The sequence below is a fragment of the Triticum dicoccoides genome, chromosome 4B (genome assembly GCF_002162155.2).
Source record: "Triticum dicoccoides isolate Atlit2015 ecotype Zavitan chromosome 4B, WEW_v2.0, whole genome shotgun sequence".
Lineage (NCBI taxonomy): Eukaryota > Viridiplantae > Streptophyta > Magnoliopsida > Poales > Poaceae > Triticum > Triticum dicoccoides.
This window is the reverse complement of record NC_041387.1, coordinates 119,759,025-119,779,491: the sequence shown is the minus strand read 5'-3', so window position 1 is coordinate 119,779,491 and position 20,467 is coordinate 119,759,025.

Here is a 20,467-nt window from a genome sequence, read left to right as displayed (position 1 = left end):
GAGACGAAACTCCAGGTGCTTGAATCGCCCGATTCCGATAAATGAGCGAAAAGTTATACTAAAACGAAAATCGGATCAGAAATCACGATCAGAAAATAATTGCGGAAAATCCGAGAAAAAGAAAAACGATGAACGGATTAACGAACGAACGTTCGTTATCCGGATCCAATCGACGAATACGTTCGTTAAAACGAATGAACGAACGAATGCTCGCTAATTAGACTAAACCAAAAAATAAAACCGATCTAATAAAAAACGAAAAACTAAAAAAAACCGATGGAAAACCAAACGGTTTTTCGAGAAAAAATGGGGCACGGATTTCGAGGCGAGGTGAACCTCGGGCGGCGTGCGGCGGGGCGGCAGCGTCGGTGGCGGGGTCCGGCGAGGCGTCGCGGCGGCGGGCGCTGGCGGTGGCGGCAGCAGCAGGGCGGGGCTAGGGTTTGGCTCGGGTGGGCTGCCCCGGCTTATAAAGCCTACCGGGCCAGAGTCCCGGGCGGACACGGCCCGGTTAGGTCGGTGCGCGTTTTTTTAATATTAACGCGCAGGAAAAAAGGAAAAAAATGAAAAAGAAATACTAAACAGTCTCCAAAAATCCAGAAATAAATTTTCCCCGACTTCTAAAATCAAGCTGGACAAAGTGGACATTTATTTGGAGCCTAAATCCAATTTTGGAAAACGGATATTCTTCCTAAATTCAAATAAAATAGCGAAAAACTCCGAAATAAAATCTTATTAGATTTTCTTTATTAAATCCTCAAATTTCTTTATTTTGGGAAAGTCATTTTATTACCTCTCTCATATTTTTGTAATAGAAATATTTGATGACAAAATAAATAAAATCAAATGATCCTATTCTCAAAATTTGAGAAAACTCAAATATGGAAATAACGAAATCCCCCAACTCTCTCCGTGGGTCCTTGAGTTGCGTAGAATTTCTAGGATCGAAACCAAAAGCAAATAAAATATGATATGCAATAATGATCTAATGTATAACATTCCAAATTGAAAATTTGGGATGTTACAGAAGAGCGGATCAAACAGATAGCACACAGTTCGTTTATCCAGGTTCGGGCCGCGAGGATGCGTAAAACCCTACTCCTGCTTTGGTGGATTGTATTTCTGTGTTCTTGAGCTAGCTATGGGGCGTGAGGAGCTCCAAAAGGCCGAATCCTCCTCCTGGTCGCCTCGGGCCTCCTTTTATAGGAAGGGGGTTGCCACAGTGGCACACAAGAGGTGGAAAGGGTACAGTGATGCGAGGTTATCCCCCGCATTACATGACAAGGCGCATTTAATCCGTCTTGCTTAGGTGTCCTTGCTTTATCGGGGATGGGGGAGAGCCCTGTCTCGTCCGTCGCCCCTCCCTCTCGTGTCGACATTCGCCCTGGCCAGCGGTGCCCGCGGTGCCATGTAGGCAGGCAGGCAGCTGAGGTGGCGCAGTGGTGGGTCTCCACGAGGATCCGCAGGCCGCTACGCAGGTGCCTGCCTAGCTGGTTGGGTCGGCAGCTGCATGCGAACTGCGGTGGAGGTTTGATTGGCGTGGGCCTGATGGTGGCCCTACGGGTGTTCTTGGCAAGGGCCTTGCCGGGGCCCCGGCAAGGGTCTTGCCGTGGCGCCCGCTGTCATCCCCGGAAGGCTCTTGCCGGGGCCTTGTGGTCCTCCTTGGCTGGGATCCCGCCAAAGATCATCATCTTCTAAAGTGTGTATCTGATCTTGAATGTCTTCACAAAGATCTGCATGCCACCACGGGGATGTCTCCCGAATCCTTGCCCCATGGGGGCAGTAGACTCAAGGGTGACTCGCTCCGTAGGTGTGGGGCAAGCTGCCACGGGAAGGGTCTTGTCGGGTTTGCTAAAACCGCCTCCCAGCAAGGATCTTGCCGGGGGAGTCCGCTTCGTCCCCTTTGCTCTTTATGGTCTTGGTCTTGGCGTCGTTCTGCTTCTCTCGGGCTTTGGTCTTACCTTGGTTCACCTCCCTTGCCTTGCTCAGTGTGGTGGTGCCCGTGGCTCAGACTGCCCGTGCACAGTTATAGGGGTACAAAAAGTGCACCCCTATTTTTGTACACCGACAGTCACCACGGGCCATGTGGATATGAAGGTGGGTGCAGCGCGCGGGGGCGCTCTTTTGGCCAAACGGTGGCGCCAATGAATCGTCGGTGAGCTCGTTCCCTCGCAACCTCACAGGTTCCCGCGCAAGCTTCCCGCCCAACTCGATGTAATCCCCCAAAATCCCAATGCTTACCGGCCTGCTATAAAAAACCTCACGGTCGGTGAGTCCTGCGTCGCATTTTCCCCTCCCTCCCTTTAGCTTATCTCGTCTACTTCTCCCACAATGGCCAATGGCACCGGTCCGTCGTCGTCGCTCAGCCACTCCGCCGTCATCATAGGACAGCTCCAGCTGGGAGGCTACACCATGGCGACAGCGTAGTGTAGTGCGTGTGGCGTCCCTGTTGGGTGTGCGCGGAACGCCCACCACACGCTCTGCCGCCGCTGCCCGTCCGCAGCTGTTGTCGGCCACCGTTGCCGCCACACCACCGTCGAAAGCCAGAGCCATCTCCCACTCCGCCACCGCGGCCCGAAGGCGGGAGGTGGCCGTCGTGGCCGCCACCCCACTGCGGGCACCGTGGCCATCGCCCGCTCCGCCACCACGGCCTGAAGGCGGGAGGTGGTGGTCGTGGCCGCCACCCCATCATTGGCCGTCGTGGCTGCCATCCCACCATCGACCGCCGGGATCATCACCCGCTCCACCACCGCCGCCCGAAGGAGGGAGGCGGAGGTGGAGGGCTGCATGTGCGTCAGCGACCTTGTGCGCTACATCGAGTTCCTGTGGGAGGAGGAGGAGCGCCTCGTCGAGCATGCAAAGAGCATTACCACAGCCGTGGCCGCGACACACGCCGATGCAGAGGCGATGAATTAGGAGATCTACGAGCAGTCTGGCCGCTTCGAGAGGGATCGTCTGGAGCGGCAATGGGCGTTCGAGCTGGCAAGTGTCGCTGAACGTGTAGCAGCGGCATGCATCGTATTGCATTTCTCGAGCTCGTCGGTAGGCTCCTCCTCTTCCTCTGCCTCTTACTGAGCGTGCTCGGCAGAGGAGAGGCTGCCGGAAGTAGCACAAAGCCCCTCCGTGGTAGTAGTAGTATTTAGAGCTATTTTGTTCAGTTCATCTAACTATAGATGTGTGGTCGAACTGTACAACGTACTTAAAATTAGCTAGTATATATAGTTGAACTAGCTATTTCAGTACGTGGTTGGCAACAATTGGGGAAAAGTTTGGTCGGTTCAGCTGTCAAATTGAATTGTTTGTATAAATTAAGAACGACTTCTTAATCTATGAATGAAATCTATGCTTAATTACTGAATTTTAGTTGCAAAAATTAGATTGTGCTAGTGATTTCTAGATGCATATTTTCACAAATCGCAGTGTTACAAGGATTGACAAATGGCAACGTTACTAGATCAACAAATGTAAATCTTTCAAGTTTGACAAATGGCAACATACCCAACATGACAGATGAAAATCTTACCAAATTGTTTGTACGTGGTTGCACACGGGTCATCCAAAACAACCGTCTGCGTTGAAGGGATGCTCAAATCCTGCGCTATGGATTTTCCCTTGACTTAAGGGGGAAGACCATAGCTCTCACTTGGCATACGGGTGTTCTATCTAAAACGCTTGTGATCAAGAGCTGCACAAATCCTGTGCGGCACATTTTCCCTTGGCTTCCTAGGGAAGCTGTCGGTTTGCATACGGGAACTAAAATGTTTGTGATGAGTGTTTTATATTTAAAAACCGAATTAAACTTTGGCTTGGGCTCCATTAATGGAGAGGACGCAAGCAAGGCTGGCGGCCATGGAAGTCAAAGGGCTCGCTTCCTAGTGAGCCTGCGCAGCATATAGCTCGCTAGCTTCCCGGTGAGCCTGCGCATTCGAGGACAGCTTGCACGCCTCTCGGCCAGCCTGTGCACCAGACGGCGCTCACACGCCTCCCGTTCAGTCAAGGTCAAGCAGCTGTCCGCATGGCACCTCCAACATCCATTAAAACCAAAACATGTGGCGTCACATGAATGGTTAACAGAATGCACGCAATTTAAATTATACAAAACGTTTGAGATGTTACAGTGGTAGCTATTTGTTTCAAAATCCCTTTGTTGGCTGTTATTCGAGTGCGCCTTCTCTCAAAATGGACACGAAATATACCTCAACATGTCGGGCGCCATTCCATTATAGCTTGCCAAGTTTCATGAATTTCAGACGAGTTTTGGATTTACTAGAATTTAAAAACAAAGTATCTCAACGTTTTGTCTGCAATCAACAGTGACCTGGTGTTTGAAATTCATTCCCATTTCTTGCATGGGACCTAAGCATGCCCCGAAGGACACATATTTGACTTTTCAACTAATTTATATGCACTTGAGCTTGTGCATGTAGTTCAAATATTAATTATGCACATGAAATGCCTAGAAAACTCAGTTTATGTATAAAAATGTCCAAACGAACCCTGAAAAATTCCAAAAGTAAACACAACACTCCTGTTGTTCTATGTTGACACTAGAAATTTTTTGAAACCAATAAGAGGCAACGGATATCATTTCGTCCCCAAAGGTGGCACATTCCCTACTTAAACCATCACGCTTGTTGTGAGAAGCTAAGGTTTGTGAGAATCTTATACTCAAACCTGCCCCAAATGGGACAAAATTTTTACCACGGCATGTTCATGCTGCTCCATGATAGCATGCCAAGTTTCATGAATTTCAGACGAGTTTTGGATTTACTAGAATTTAAAAGCCATGTATCTCAATGTTTGCGGCAGAGAGGCGGTGGCAGGGTGTTTGAAATTCATTCCCATTTCTTGCATGGGACCTAAGCATGCAACCAAGGACACGGATTTGATTTTTCAACCAGTTTATATGCACTTGAGAATATGCATGTAGTTCAAATTTGAATTATGCGCATAAAATGCCTGGGAAACCCAGTTAATGTATAAAAATGTCCAAACGAACACCAAAAAAATCCAAAATTGAACACAACACTCATGTTGTTCTATATTGACACTCGAAAGGTTTTGAAAGCAATAATAGGCAACGGGTATCGTTTCATCCCCAAAGGTGGCATGTTCCCTACCGAAACCATCACGCTTGTTGTGAGAATCTAAGGTTTGTGAGAAGCTTATACCCAAACCTACCCCAAATGGGACAAAAAATTTACCACGTCATGTTGATGCTGCTCCATGATAGCATGCAGAGTTTCATGAATTTTAGACGACTTTTGGATTTACTAGAATTTAAAAACCATGTATCTCAATGTTTGCGGCCGAGTGGCGGTGGCGGGGTGTTTGAAATTCATTCCCATTTCTTGCATGGGACCTAAGCATACAACCAAGGACACATATTTGATTTTCCAACCAGTTTATATGCACTTGAGAATGTGCATGTAGTTCCAATTTTAATTATGCGCATAAAATGCCTGGGAAACCCAGTTAATGTATAGAAATGTCCAAACGAACCCCGAAAAATTCCATAATTTAAAACAACAATCCTGTTGTTCTATGTTGAGACTCGAAAGATTTTGAAAGCAATAAGAGGCAACGGATATCATTTCGTCCCCAAAAATGACACGTTACCTACCGAAACCATCACGCTTGTTGTGAGAAGCTCTGGTCTGTGAGAAGCTTATACCCAAAACTGCCCCAAATGGGACAAAAAATTTACCACGGCATGCTGATGCAGCTCCATGATAGCATGCCAAGTTTCATGAATTTCAGACAAGTTTTGGATTTACTAGAATTTAAAACCAGGTATCTCAATGTATGCGGCCGAGTGACGGTGGCAGGGTGTGTTAAATTCATTCCCGTTTCTTTCATGGGACCTAAGCATGCAACCAAGGACACATATTTGATTTTTCAACCAGTTTATATGCACTTGAGAATGTGCATGTAGTTCAAATTTGAATTATGCGCATAAAATGCCTGGGAACCCCAGTTAATGTATAAAAATGTGCAAACAAACCCCAAAAAATTCCAAAATTTAACACAACACTCCTGTTGTTCTATGTTGAGACTCGAAACATTATGAAAGCAATAAGAGGCAACAAATATCGTTTCGTCCCCAAAGGTGGCACGTTAGCTACCGAAAACATCACGCTTGTTGTGAGAAGCTTTGGTTTGTGAGAAGCTTATACCCAAACCTGCCCCAAATGGGATAACAAATTTACCACGGCATGCTCATGCCGCTCCATGATAGCATGCCAAGTTTCATGAATTTCAGACGAGTTTTGGATTTACTAGAATTTAAAAACCAGGTATATCAATGTATGCGGCCGAGTGACGGTGGTAGGGTGTGTGAAATTCATTCCCATTTCTTGCATGTGACCTAAGCATGCAACCAAGGACACATATTTGATTTTCCAACCAGTTTATATGCACTGGAGAATGTGCATGTAGTTCAAATTTGAATTATGCGCATAAAATGCCTGGAAAATGCAGTTAATGTATAAAAATGTCCAAACAAACCCCGAAAAATTCCAAACTTTAACACAACACTCCTGTTGTTCTATGTTGAGACTCGAAATTTTTTGCATGGAATAAGAGGCAACGGATATCGTTTCGACCCCAAAGGTGGCACATTAGCTACCGAAACCATCACGCTTGTTGTGAGAAGCTCTGGTTTGTGAGAAGCTTATACCCAAACCTGCCCCAAATGGGACAAAAAATTTACCATGGCATGCTGATGCCGCTCCATGATAGCATGCCAAGTTTCATGAATTTCAGACGAGTTTTGGATTTACTAGAATTTAAAAACTAGGTATCTCAATGTTTGCGGCCGAGTGACGGTGGCAGGGTGTGTGAAGTTCATTCCCATTTCTTGCATGGGACCTAAGCATGAAAATAAGGACACATATTTCATTTTTCAACCAGTTTATATGAACTGGAGAATGTGCATGTAATTCAAATCTAAATTATGCGCATAAAATGCCTGGAAAACCAAGTTAATGTATAAAAATGTCCAAAAGAACCCCGAAAAATTCCAAAATTGAACACAACACTCCTGTTGTTCTATGTTGACACTCCAATTTTTTTGAAAGCAATAAGAGGCAACGGATATCGTTTCGTCCCCAAAGGTGGCATGTTCCCTACCGAAACCATCACGCTTGTTGTGAGAAGTTCTAGTTTGTGAGAAGCTTATACCCAAACCTGCCCCAAATGGGACAAAATTTTTACCACGGCATGTTGATGCCGCTCCATGATAGCATGCCAAGTTTCATGAATTTCAGACAAGTTTTGGATTTACTAGAATTTAAAAATCAGGTATCTCAATGTTTGCGGCCGAGTGACGGTGGCAGGGTGTGTGAAATTCATTCCCATTTCTTGCATGGGACCTAAGCATGCAACCAAGGACACATGTTTGATTTCCCAACCAGTTTATATGCACTGGAGAATGTGCATGTAGTTCAAATTTGAATTATGCGCATAAAATGCCTCGAAAACCCAGTTAATGTATAAAAATGTCCAAACGAACCCCAAAAAATTCCAAAATTGAACACAACACTCATGTTGTTCTATGTTGATACTCAAAAGATTTTGAAAGCAATAAGAGGCAACGGATATCGTTTCGTCCCCAAAGGTGGCATGTTCCCTACCGAAACCATCACGCTTGTTGTGAGAAGCTCTAGTTTGTGAGAAGCTTGTCGGTGTACGAAAAGAGGGGTGCATCTTTTGTACCCCTATAACTGTGCGCGGGCAGTCTGAGCCATGGGCACTACCGCACTGAGCAGGGCAAGGGAGGTGATCCAAGGTAAGGCAGAAGCCCGAAAGTAGCAGAACGACGCCAAGACCAAGACCACAAAGAGCAAGGGGACGAAGCGGACTCCCCCGCCAAGGTCCTTGCCGGGGAGCGGTTCTAGCAGTCCTGGCAAGACCCTTGCCGGGGCAGATCGCCCCACACCAACGGAGCAAGGTCACCCTTGAGTCCACTGCCCCCATGGGGCAAGGATTCGGGAGACATCCCCGTGGTGGCATGCAGATCTTTGTGAAGACATTCGAGACCAGATACCCACTTAAGAAGATGATGATCCTTGGCGGGATCCCAGCCAAGGAGGACCACAAGGCCCCCGGCAAGAGCCTTGCCGAGGACGATAGCAAGCGCCATGGCAAGACCCTTGCCAGGGCCCCGGCAAGGCCCTTGACAAGGACACCCGTGGGGCCAGCCCGCACCAGTTGCACCTCCACCGCCGTTTGCATGCAGCTGCCGACCCAACCAGTTGGGCAGGCACCTGCTTGGCGGCGTGCAGATCTTTGTGGAGACCCACCACTGCGCCACCTCAACTGCGTGCCTACCTACATGGCACCGCAAGCACCGCTGGCCAAGGCGCGTGTCAACACCGGAGGGAGCAGCGACAGACGGGACGGGGCTCTCCCCCAAACCCGATAAAGCAAGGACACCTAAGCAGGGCACATTAAATGTGCCTTGTCATGTAATGCGAGGGATAAACTCACATTACTGTACCCTTTCCACCTCCTGTGTGCCACTGTGGCAACCCCTTTCCTATAAAAGGAGGCCCGAGGCGACCAGGAGGAGGATTCGGCTTTTTGGAGCTCCTCGCGCCCTATAGCTAGCTCAAGAACACAGATATACAATCCACCAAAGCAGGAGTAGGGTTTTACGCATCCTCGCGGCCCGAACCTGGATAAACGAACCGTGTGCTGACTGTTTGATCCGCTCTTCTCATGACCCCCGCGCCCCGCAACCGCAGTAGGGATTCTTGTGATCCCATAGGTGTCGTTTCCCACCGACATCTTTGACGCGCCAGGTAGGGGTGGCGCAGTTGTGAGAATCGGCTTTAGCAGTCAGTTCAATGCTCCTTCGTGTTCGGTACCTTTGAAGAAGAAAAGGGGCCAGGAGATTGGCACTCAAGCGATCGTAGACAAAAGCTAAGTTGCACTGAACCCTTGCTTATAATACCCTTTTTATCTGAGGTTATTCCCCCCGGAGGTGTTTGCTTTGTATGAAAAAAACCTGCACGCCAGGGGGCTCTACCAGGATCGGCAATGCCCTTGCGCTGTTTCGAGTCCGCTCAATAGCTCAAGCGGCTGCATCGAGAATGGCAGAGTAGCCTACCATGATCGGCAACACCCTCGATTCTGACTCGAGTCAAGCTCGACAGTTCGAGCGGCCGCGTTCGGAACAGGGAGGTGGCTCGTCCGGTCGCACGCGTACCCGGCAGGCCATGGGGATCCATCCCCAAGACGCCGCTTGGAGCTTTCGCGCCGGCAAGGCTTCCCGATCGACGTAGGGCACACATACAAAGAGGAATTGAACGGGGAAATAACATGCATGAAATTAAACAGTACTTCAGAGTTATATTACATCACATCACTGCTGCGGTTCCAACTAAATATAAAATTTGTCTTGGTCGGGGACCCGCAGCGGCAAAGAAGAATGGGACGCCTAGTCCCGGTGCTGGCCTTCCACCCTCTTGATTTCGTCGATGCAGTCGGTGATGGGCTTGATGCGCTCCTTGAGCACCGTAGGGTCAACACCCTCCGGCAGGCTCTTCATCGCGGCCGCAAAGTCAAGATCGGGATTCCAGTACGCCACCTTGGTGAGGACCTTGGTCACGACCCTCCGGCAAAGATGCCGGGCCTCCTCGGCCAGCGTGGCCATCCTGTTGGAGTGGAGATAGGCCAGGGCCCCGAGGACGCCCTCGAAGAACTGGGTCAGCTTGGCGTTGACGGTCTCGCTGCGCTCAGGAGCGTACCTCACGTTTGGCAACCCCATGGTGGACAATTGCGAGGTAACCCTGCCGGCGACGACCTCCAGATGGACGATCCACCTGTTCTCACCCACCACATATTCTTGGTGGGAGGCGGCCTCGGTTGCCCGCAGCTGTTTCTCCTCCTCCAGGCTCTTGGCCAAGGTTTCCTCCCGAGCCCTGCTCTCCGGCACAACTTCTCGAGATCCTCCAGCTTTAGCTTGAGGTCTCTGATGGAGTCCCGCCCCTCGGAGAGCTCACCAGTCCTGCTGATGACCGTTCCTTGCGCCTCCACCAAGGCGCGGTTGAGCGTGTTCTTCTCGCCGGACAGCTTGAGGGCCTGCTCCTTCAGCTCGTCCCGCTCTGCCTCCAGCTCCTTCACCCTGCTGGCGTGGGCCAGGGCTTGAGCATCGAGCGCCTCTCTGTGCCTCTGCTCCAGCTCATGGGTCTGTCGCGCGACAAGGGCCTCGAGCTCCTCGTCCTTGCCGCGGAGCATTGCGGCAAGCTTCGCCTCGCGAGCGGAGAGGTCCTCCTCCTGGGAGTCCAAGGCGGCTTGATGCTGGTTCCGGACGGCTTCGGCCGCGGCAGCCAAGTTCGCTGCCTTCTCCTGGGCCTTCTCGATGTCGGCCAGCTTCATGGTGAGCTCCACATCGCGCTGGGCCAACTTCTCCTGGAAGTCCCTCTGCTCCTCGCGAGACTGGTGGAACCAAGTCTGCGTCTCGGCAACACGCGCCTTGAAGTCCGCCTCTACGTAGTCCACCGTTGCCGCCCTGGACTTGACTTTGTCCAAGCGAGCGCGGTAGAGCACTTGGACCTTCTGGAAATTGGCCCCCATGGCGCGGAAGAGCTGCTCCTCTGGAGAACCATCGCCACCAGCATCCGGCACATTGGCAATCTCGAGCCCGGTGGCGGCAAGCACCTCGTCATCGAAAATTTCTCCGTCATTGGGCGCTCGGCTTGACGCCCCAGGGAGGTGCACGAAAAGATCATCGCCCACCTTCAGATACCTGCCGGGGCCTGAGGCTAAGGAGGAGGGAGGCTGGTCATCCAATCACTTCTTCCTCGGTAGGGGCCTTGTCGGTCCCCCCGGCAGGACCACCGCCGACGCCCTCGGCGGAGGCCTCGTCGGTAGCCTCGGCGGCCCCCGCGGCGGCGTCCCCGGCCGCGCTTTTGGCGGCCTCATCAGCGGTGGCCTCATCGGCGCTCTTCGCGGCCTCCTCGCCGGCAATTTTATCAGCCTCAGCCGCGGCCTCTTCAGCAATATCCCTGACAATGGTGTCCATGTCCTCCGTGCTGTTGGAGGAGGGCCTGGGCAGCAGCGGGAGCAATGAAGCCAAGAAAAGTATGAAGGAAAAGAACGGAGATGAGGGACGGGTGACTCACCAGTGCTGGGCCGTGAAGCAGAGGTCCCCTCTCTGCCAGCATTTGGCGCCGAGGCAAAGCCACCAATGCCTCAGATCCCCTCCTCCTCCATGGGCGTGGACTCCGTGCCTGACGCCCTTGCCGGGGACGCCCCACGCGGCGCGTAGTCGATGGGGGTGGTGTGTTAGGAGTAGCCCTCTGCGGCTCCTCCTGCTGCCGCTCCCCTCCTACAAACCCGGCAAGGTCAGCGTCGTGGCATCGAGCACCTACCGCGTGTCGAGCGAAAAGAGGGTGACGAACTTACGCTGGGGGCTGCGCCGAGGGCTGTTGTCCAGGCTGCTCAACACCACCAGTGTTGTCTTTGGAGCCCCAGCCAGGGGCTGGCTGCTCGCCGAGGTCCTCGCCCTTTTCGCCCTCTGGGCCAACGTCCCTGCATCCCTACAAAGTCAAAAATGGTTCAAGACCAGTGACCGAATTCAGGGAAATGGAAATGACAGCAAGGACCAGAGTACTTACTCATCATCCATCTCCTCCTCTTCTGCCAGTTTCCTTTTCCTCTCTGGGCTGAGGGGCCCGAGGTCAAAGGGGAGCTCCATATCATCATCCGAGTCGACGCCCGCCGAAGGAGGCAAAGGAGGCGGGGGGGTCTGTGTGCACCCAGATGAGGAGGGGGCTGTCCCCTTCTTCTTCTTCTCAGCGGCCTTCGTCAGCCCCTTTGCTGCCGAGGCCCTCGTGTGCCGCCCGGACCCCTCCAGGGTCAATTGAGGCCGCGTGGCCTTGCCAGGTCGGACCGGCTCGCCGGAGCCAGCCCGCCGCAGGACTCGCCGTCTTCCCCTGGCTGGCGTCGAGCCCGCCGCCACGCCCTCCTCCGACGATGACTCATCGGCCGCGTCCTCGACGAGCGGAGCTCCGATGTCGGTGTTGCTGGCCTCCGAGGTGGCCGCCGCCCACAGAGAGAATTGCTCCTCCTCCGCGGCCGTGGCGACTTCGTCCTCCACACCGCCAGCACTGCCGGCCTCCAGAGCGAGCTGTGCCTCCTTCGTCCTGGTGGCGATGTAGTCCAGCTCCGCCTGGGTGGTGTCCATGACAAGCCACCGCTCGGCGTCGATGTTGACATACACCTCAATCAAGGTGTCGAAGAACTGCTGCACATCTGCGGCCGTCGGCTCCCTCCAGCTCGGGACGGGGCCGTGCGCGTTGCAATCCAGCATCATGGCGATGATCTCGGACCGGCGTGAATTATTGCACAGCGGGACCACCCCCGCTGGCAACTTGAAGAGCGGCCCCTTGACGGCCTTGCCGGTCTTTACGACAACCTTTGCGGCCTTGCCGGTCAGTTCGACCTCGCCGTCGCTATCCACATCCAGCTAGAAGAGCCGCTGGCATAAGTGGGCATGCCCCAGCACCGTGAAGTTGTGTTCGAGGCCAAGACGGAGCCGCATGATGTCGGCCGGATTCGTGAAGAGCCAAGCTGGCCTCCCCTTATTGTGCAGCGGGGCGATTCGGCGGCGGATGAAATCCGCCCCGATCATCTCGAGGGTGAGCCCGGCCCGGGTCAGCCGAAGGATTCTGGTGGTGGCGACAGTCAGCCTCCCGTCGGCGACGTCGACCTCACCCCAATCGTTGCCACGAACCGGCGGCACCCGGTGGACCTTGCAAAATTCCGGCGGGTCTTCATCTTCAATCCAGCACCACCGGCTACGGCATTCGTCCCACCTCTCTCTCACGGCACCATCCGGGTACGCCTCCTTGGACCTTGGGATCCAGGCGACGCAACCAGTGACGGCACCTCCGGTTTGGATTCGGGGATAAAAATAATGGCGGAAGAGCGCCGTGTGGGGCCGCACTCCGACAAAGCCCTCACAAAGATGCGCAAAGCAAGACATGCACGCCACCGCATTCGGAGTGAAATCGAGAAGGCGAAAACCGAAGGTGTGCATCATATCGCAGAAAAACTCGGAGAAAGGAGGGCATAACACGCAAGAAAAGTAGTCGACGAAGAAGGGGTACCGATTTGGAGCAGGATCGGCGCAAGCGGCAGGGATGACGCGCGTCGCCGGGTGCCCCGAGTTCTCTCCCCCCGTCTTCACTCCCCACAAGGGCTTGAAAGATGCCCGAAGCTCGTGGACGTCGACCGACGAAGGGAAGAAGAAGGCGGACTTCGTCTTGTCCCCCAGCAACGCGCTCTCTGGAGGCTCCATGGTTGCAGGGCCCTTAGCCACCCCTTGCCCTTGGTGAATTTGGGCGCCATGGTGGCCAAGGAGCTTAGAGGGTTAAGGAAGGGGGGTGGCGAAACGGCAACGACAGGCGACGACGAAGAGCTTGCAAGGGAAGGAAGAAAAGAAGAAGCGGCTTCGAGATTAGAAAAGGCACGAAGGAAGGGGGAAGTGAGCAGCGCGCCCGTGGTTATTCCTTCTTATGGGGGAGAACGCGGGACGCCTGCTTTCACATTAACTGTGATGTGACGCATGCCCGCGGGAAGCAACCCCACGCATGCCGCCCACGTCACGCCCGCCCCCACGTCACGCCACACACGGGAAACGTGGGGGGCGCAGCGCGCGAAGAAACTTACCACGGTAAAAACCACCCCTCCTGCCCGTGCACTGTTTTTGGGCCTAGCCCAACGACGTGATTGCGCTTACGTGTGGCCCAGGCCCGGGGGCTCCTGTCGGTGTACAAAAAGAGGGGTGCATCTTTTGTACCCCTATAACTGTGCACGGGCAGTCTGAGCCACGAGCACTACCGCACTGAGTAGGGCAAGGGAGGTGAGCCAAGGTAAGGCCGAAGCCCGAAAGGAGCAGAACGACGCCAATACCAAGACCACAAAGAGCAAGGGGACGAAGCGGACTCCCCCGGCAAGGTCCTTGCTGGGGAGCGGTTCTAGCAAACCCGGCAAGACCCTTGCCGGGGCAGCTCACCCCACACTAACGGAGCGAGGTCACCCTTGAGTCCACTGCCCCCATGGGGTAAGGATTCGGGAGACATCCCTGTGGCGGCATGCAGATCTTTGTGAATACATTCGAGACCAGATACCCACTTAAGAAGATGATGATTGTCGGTGTCAAAACTGGCGGATCTCGGGTAGGGGGTCCCGAACTGTGCATCTAGGCGGATGGTAACAGGAGACAAGGGACACGATGTTTTTACCCAGGTTCGGGCCCTCTCGATGGAGGTAAAACCCTACTCCTGCTTGATTGATATTGATGATATGGGTAGTACAAGAGTGGATCTACCACGAGATCAAGGAGGCTAAACCCTAGAAGCTAGCCTATGGTATGATTGTTGTAATGGTTGTCTGTCCTACGGACTAAAACCCTCCGGTTTATATAGACACCGGAGAGGGCTAGGGTTACACAGAGTCAGTTACAATGGTAGGAGATCTACATATCCGTATTCCCAAGCTTGCCTTCCACGCCAAGGAAAGTCCCATCCGGACACGGGAGGAAGTCTTCAATCTTGTATCTTCATAGTCTTGGAGTCCGGCCGACGATGATAGTCCGGCTATCCGGACACCCCCTAGTCCGGGACTCCCTCAGTAGCCCCGAACCAGGCTTCAATGACGATGAGTCCAGTGCATATATTGTCTTCGACGTTCCAAGGCGGGTTCTCCTTCAAATTCCATGTACCTGCCGAACAGTGTCTGGTTCCCTTTACAAATGTTGCGCTCCTTGGCTTCCACGCCCAATAATGGCCTTCTTCCACGCGTCACACGAATGTGAAAAGCCATGGTATCTTTTATGTTTTACCCCCTAGCTGTGCAAATAATCTGCCTATAAGAGAGGCAAGAATCCAGATCCAAATCACACCATCTTCCTTCCGCGAGTACTCATCGGAGCGCTTCTGACCAAAAATCCATTCCATCATGGACCGTCGACGCGGCTCCTCCTCTCGCGCTCCCAGCCCTCTGCCAGGAGATTGGAGAAGATGTTCTGTCCCGCACAACGAGCTGGTGACGCTCCAAGCGGAGGGATATCTCCCTCCGGCCTTCATGGTCCCGGTTCGAGCCGGGCTGGCCACATACAAAGGTGGGAAGCAAGCGGAGGCCACCCCTAGTCCCAATAAAGGGGAGCGGGTATGCTTCGTCCCCTACCTGATAAGGGGGCTCGGATTTCCTATACATCCGTTCCTCCGCGGGCTTCTGGAGTTCTACGGACTCCAGCTCCATCACCTCACGCCCGCCTCTATTCTGCATATCGCGGGTTACGTAGCTCTTTGCGAGCTATTTCTGGGCATCAAGCCCCATTTTGCGCTATGGAAGAGGTTGTTCTGCCTTGTACCCCGCTCTCACGAGGGGTCCATATATCAAGTGGGCGGTGCCGAAATATGGCGCATCGCCGGGACCGGATATCCATCCGGAACCCCTAAGAAGGCGTCCGAAGACTGGCCTTCAGAATGGTTTTACGTAGAAGACGCTTCGCTGCCGGACCCTGTTCGGATCGGCCTCCGAGAGTTCAGTAATGCTCCTCTGAAGAAACGCCTGAGTTGGCGTCCGCGGAGCCCCCAGCTGGAGGAAGACAAGAGCGTCCATTATTTGATGGGCCGGATAAGGTTACTGGCCCATTCCGGATTGACCATGATTGGAGTCATGGCCATGTGCATTATGCGGGGGGTGCAGTCGTTGCAATACAGGGGCCACCCCATGTGGGATTTCAACGGGGAGGACGATGCCACTCGTCACGGCCGTAAAGGGCCGGGATCGGCCGAAGACCTGGTGAAGATCCTATCCGGCCTGTACAAGGGGGAGAAGGAGGACTTCCTCCAGACGAGCCCATTGAATGGGTTCTCCATGAATAACCCTCGGCGCTGGGTAAGCGGACACTTTGTTTATCCGACCCCTGCTTTTAAAGCTTAAGTTTCTTACTTTATGCTTTCGACGCGGGAGCTGCGTCGGGATGTGGAGGGCATACATAGTCCGGCTCCACAACCCGAGGATCCAGAGAGATCCCTAGATCCGGCCTCCAAAGAGGATCCGGACATAAAGGTGGAGCTAATCGACTGGGTGTTCCACCAACTCAGCATGGATAATGCTCTAGTCGCCATTACGGCTGACTACCCCGGCCTATCTCCGGCTTCCCAGGTGATTGTGACCAAAGTCCTGACACCATTATTTCTTCCTTGCGCATTTCTGACCACCGTATACGATGGTGTCTTGCAGGAGGCGCCTTCAAGGCGGGAAGCCGAACCCGCGGCGGCTGACCAACAAGGGTCAGTCCGGCCCAGCAGGTGGAAGAGGAGTGCAGCGCGGATCGAAATGTCGCCGCAACGGTATAGCTCACGGTTATTATTTAGGACAAAGTTCCTAGGAAGTGTATGAATGCTCATGACTTTTGCAGGAGAAAGAGTGCCCGCCGGACTGTGGGCGTAGAGGTTGCCAACCAAGCCTCTGCCAGCCAGGCTCCAACACCTGGTCTGGAGGGGGAGGCGAGCGCAAGGCGCGAGCCGGATACTCCTCCTACTGACGATGCCGACAGACTGTCCGCCACCAGGTCTGAGGCGGAGAGCGCCATGAACCACAGGCACCGCCGGACAGTTTTTCGTGACGCTTGCTTCTCCCCTGAGGTGTTGAATGCCTTTAACGCGGGGGACGCGCACCTCCGTGCTGCTCAAGATGGTTTGACCAGAGCCACGGAGCAGTATGTAAAAGACATATGGGTAAGAGATTTTAATAGTTGTATATGCCAGTAGCCCCCGAGACTTAAAGTAGTTAGAGTAACTGATTTAAGGATCATTTGATGTGCAGGATCTTATAGAGAAGAATACCCAATTGTCTCAGGAGCTGCAAGAGTGTAAGGCCCAACTTGAGGCCGCACTCGCTGCCGCAGGAGGAAACACAGGGACCCCTCCTGCTAACACATTATTTCAAAAAGATAAGTGGTGTGCGGCGTGCGTGTAAGTCTGACAATGATATTGCAGGTGTTGCCGGACTGGATCCGGACAAGCAAGAACTGCTGCGCCAGCTGAAGGCCAGCGAGAGGGTGCTGACGAAGGTGCTGCAGGAAAGGAACAAACTCCAAGATGCCCACGCCCAGCTTGGGGAAGAGCTGAGAGGTGTTCGGGCCGAGCTGTCTGGCTCTGTGTAGGAGAATCAGCGGCTTCGTCGCGGCATCTATAGTAAGTGCTTGAGCAAACTCCTTTGAAAAGAAGAGTTCGGCGAGGAAGTCAATTGACAGAAATATGTTTGTAGGTGTGCTCACAGGTCGCCCTGCGGAGGAGATGCCCGTATCAACGGGTGATCAACTTCCCGAGCTGGTGCAACTGCTCGAACGAGTTCGGCAGGCGATGAGCGGCGTCTTCCAGGCCTTATGGCCATCCCGCTCCCTACCCGATGGCCTTGGAGAGCTTGCGGAGAAGCTTCAGGGAGCGCCGCAGTGCTTCCGTTTATGGAAGATATCGGCCTGCCGCCAAGGTGCCAGGGAGGCCTGGGCCATGGTGAAGACACGGTACAAGAAGGCGGATCCCAACCATATGGCCGAGGTCGGACCTGTGGGGCCCGATGGGAAGGAGATCCCTGTGAGCTTAGTGTACGGCCAAGTAGAGTTGGCCGCTAAATATTCCCAACGGGAATGTAAATTAGACAGCCTGTTAGACGGGATTGAGGAGGAATACAGTCAGTCGATTTGACGATGTATTTTAAATGACATGTAAAATGCCTTCTAGCCGGATTGTAGATCGTTTGTCTTTGCCGACCTTTTCTCTTCAACCTCGGGACCCTAGAGTCCGGAGTGTGTCCGAATACCTTCTCGGTTAAGAAAAACAGGGGCATGCATGGAGACCAGGCGTAGGGGTCATTAGTGCTTTATTAGACAAGTGCCCAACTAGTTATGTTATATTACATGGTTAGTAAGAAACATCTTCCAGGGAGAATAGTTCCGTTAAGGGTTCCTTTCCCTGGGAGGCATGCCCTAAAGTGCATGTCCGGACTGCGAAAAGAGCAGGAAAACATCTGGCGGCAGATAGATAAGTAGGTAAAAAATCATCTTTTAAGTCACCGATCGAATATTCCCTTAAGAACGCTAGCTTTCGGCTTCACCCAGTCTGAGGTACACATCCGGCTGACCCGGCAGTAACAATCGCAGAGGTGCTCCCTTTACCTCCTAGCCGAACAATCGGGAACATAGGGGTAAGCACAGGAGCCAGGCAACCCAGCTTGGCCAAAACTTAAGTCATATCGATGCATATAATGGTGAATAAAAGGTACATGTGGAAGTTTGACACATGTGTTGGGCATGAAGCCCGTATAAATAAGCTTCTGGGAAAGAAGCCCCCAGGTATAATGAGTGCGGATAGCACATCAAGCGTGTGCGAACAATGCGCAAGTAGGCCCTTAAAGGCTGTCGGAGTAATGGACCACGGGTAGGATGACCCGGGACCCAGGATCTTTCAAGACATCGGGGGAGGCCACGCCCGTCCAGCCGAGTCCCAGCTGGCGACCTCCAGAGAGGCCGAGTCTCAGCTAGCGATCTCCGGAGGAGCCGAATCCCAGATGACGACTTCATGGCAAGCCGACTCCAAGATGGCGACCTCCAGGGGCGCCGACTATGGGAGTCGGCCCGTGACACCCCACGAAGCCCGATGCGAGGTACGGTCACGGCGTGGCCGTCCCTCCCTGCCTACGAGGGACCAGCATGGCTACAGTGGGCCGTGTCGCCGGGAGATCTCCGGCAAGGCGCGACACTGTTGCCATGCCTGCCCTAACCTCAGCCACAGTGCGCGATGCACTGTGCCCACGACGCCGGCCCGTACGGCCCGGCGGCCGCGGGACCGCCTATCAGTGGGTGAACCGAAGGCGGCCAGAGTGCCCGAAGACGGCCCTGTGGGAGTCGGCCTCCCCGGAGTCGGTCGTCTCCCCTCCAGGGCCCCACTAGCCATAAACCAGATTGGACGGGGAGTGGCGACAGTGATCGCCCGATAGACGGCGGTACTGTTGCCATGACCCAATGACCAAGCCTGCGTCATCAGGAGCGCTGCACAGTGTCCAGCCTGTCCGCGAGACCCGCCAGTCGGCGAGCCCCAGAAGCCGGTGGGAAGGACGGCGACATGAGAGACAGACGGCTGGGACCCATGCCTAGTCGGATTACCATTGTACCCCCGGGGGGTAGGCCTATATAAACCCCCCGGGGCACCCATGCAAGGGGTTCGGACATTGATAGAGATAGACACATAGCCCAGGGAGGAGAGAACTAGCCTCGCTCTCTCCTGCCTCCCGATACAGCTCTAGGAGCACCATTGTAGCCATCTTGCTATAGTGACCATGCGGAGACCCCGCAGAGCAGCAGTAGGGGTGTTATCTCCCCGGAGAGCCCCGAAGCTGGGTAAGATTCGCCGGCGTGCATGTCTACGCCTTATCCCGTTTCCAGGCACCGGCGACGTTCTACTTGCCCCCACCATGATAATCTATCCTTTGGCATATGTCACACCCAACCCCCGACATTTGGCGGCCACCATGGGGCGAGGTGCACCGTCGGTCGGAGATCTGTTCTGGACGGGAACCCTCTTCCTCCCTGGCGAGCGCAGCCAGCCAGATGGAGTCTGCATCGACACGCTGCGCGGCGCAGAGCCGCCTGCGCCGCGAGCAGCCTCGCCGAACTTATCAGCGAGGTACGCCTCTCCGACAAACCCGCATCCGACGCGGGCACGAGTGGCCCCGAGGGCCTTCTCGCGAGTCTCCTCGACCAACTCCACGTCGCCGGCGAGCCTGCCGTAGATTTGGAGTCCGTAGGCTCCACCGACCCGATGCTGGTCGACTCTGACGCCGTGTCGCTTGACATCTTCCCCACCAACGTGGTGGTCTACGACGAGCCGTTTGTGTGCGAGGAGAGCGGCGAAAGCGCCGTCACGGAGGTGCTCGTCATCAGCCACGGCGAGCATTCCGGCGAAGAAGCCCAGGACCCGCTGTCATCGGCCCTGTGTGACACCCCAAAAATGTGGCCTTGTTTTATTAAGTTAAAATTTTGCCAGGAATTAAAACTTTGGATTTCTGAGCTCCATTTTGATTTTTTTAAATCATTTCCTTCCCTGTTATGATGAGTTTTTCCCAAAGAGAAAACTTTTCAAATATGTTATTGGACTTGTTTAACCTCTCAAGAAAACCTTTCCTTTTATCAGTATAACTAATTAACTAACTTAATTGCTTGATCTTTACTTTCTTGAAAATAGTTTTTCAAGGTTAAATGACCATATTTGAACTACAACCATTTGATAGATTCACTTAAAATTTCCACAAAAATTTGGAGATGTCATGTGATGTTTTTAAATCACTTTTATGCAAAAATATATTTCCTTCATGAAATATTTTGAGCCCTGCACTCAATTTTTCTTCTCTGGTCCAGAGTGCATTTTGCACTACAACCTATTTAAATATT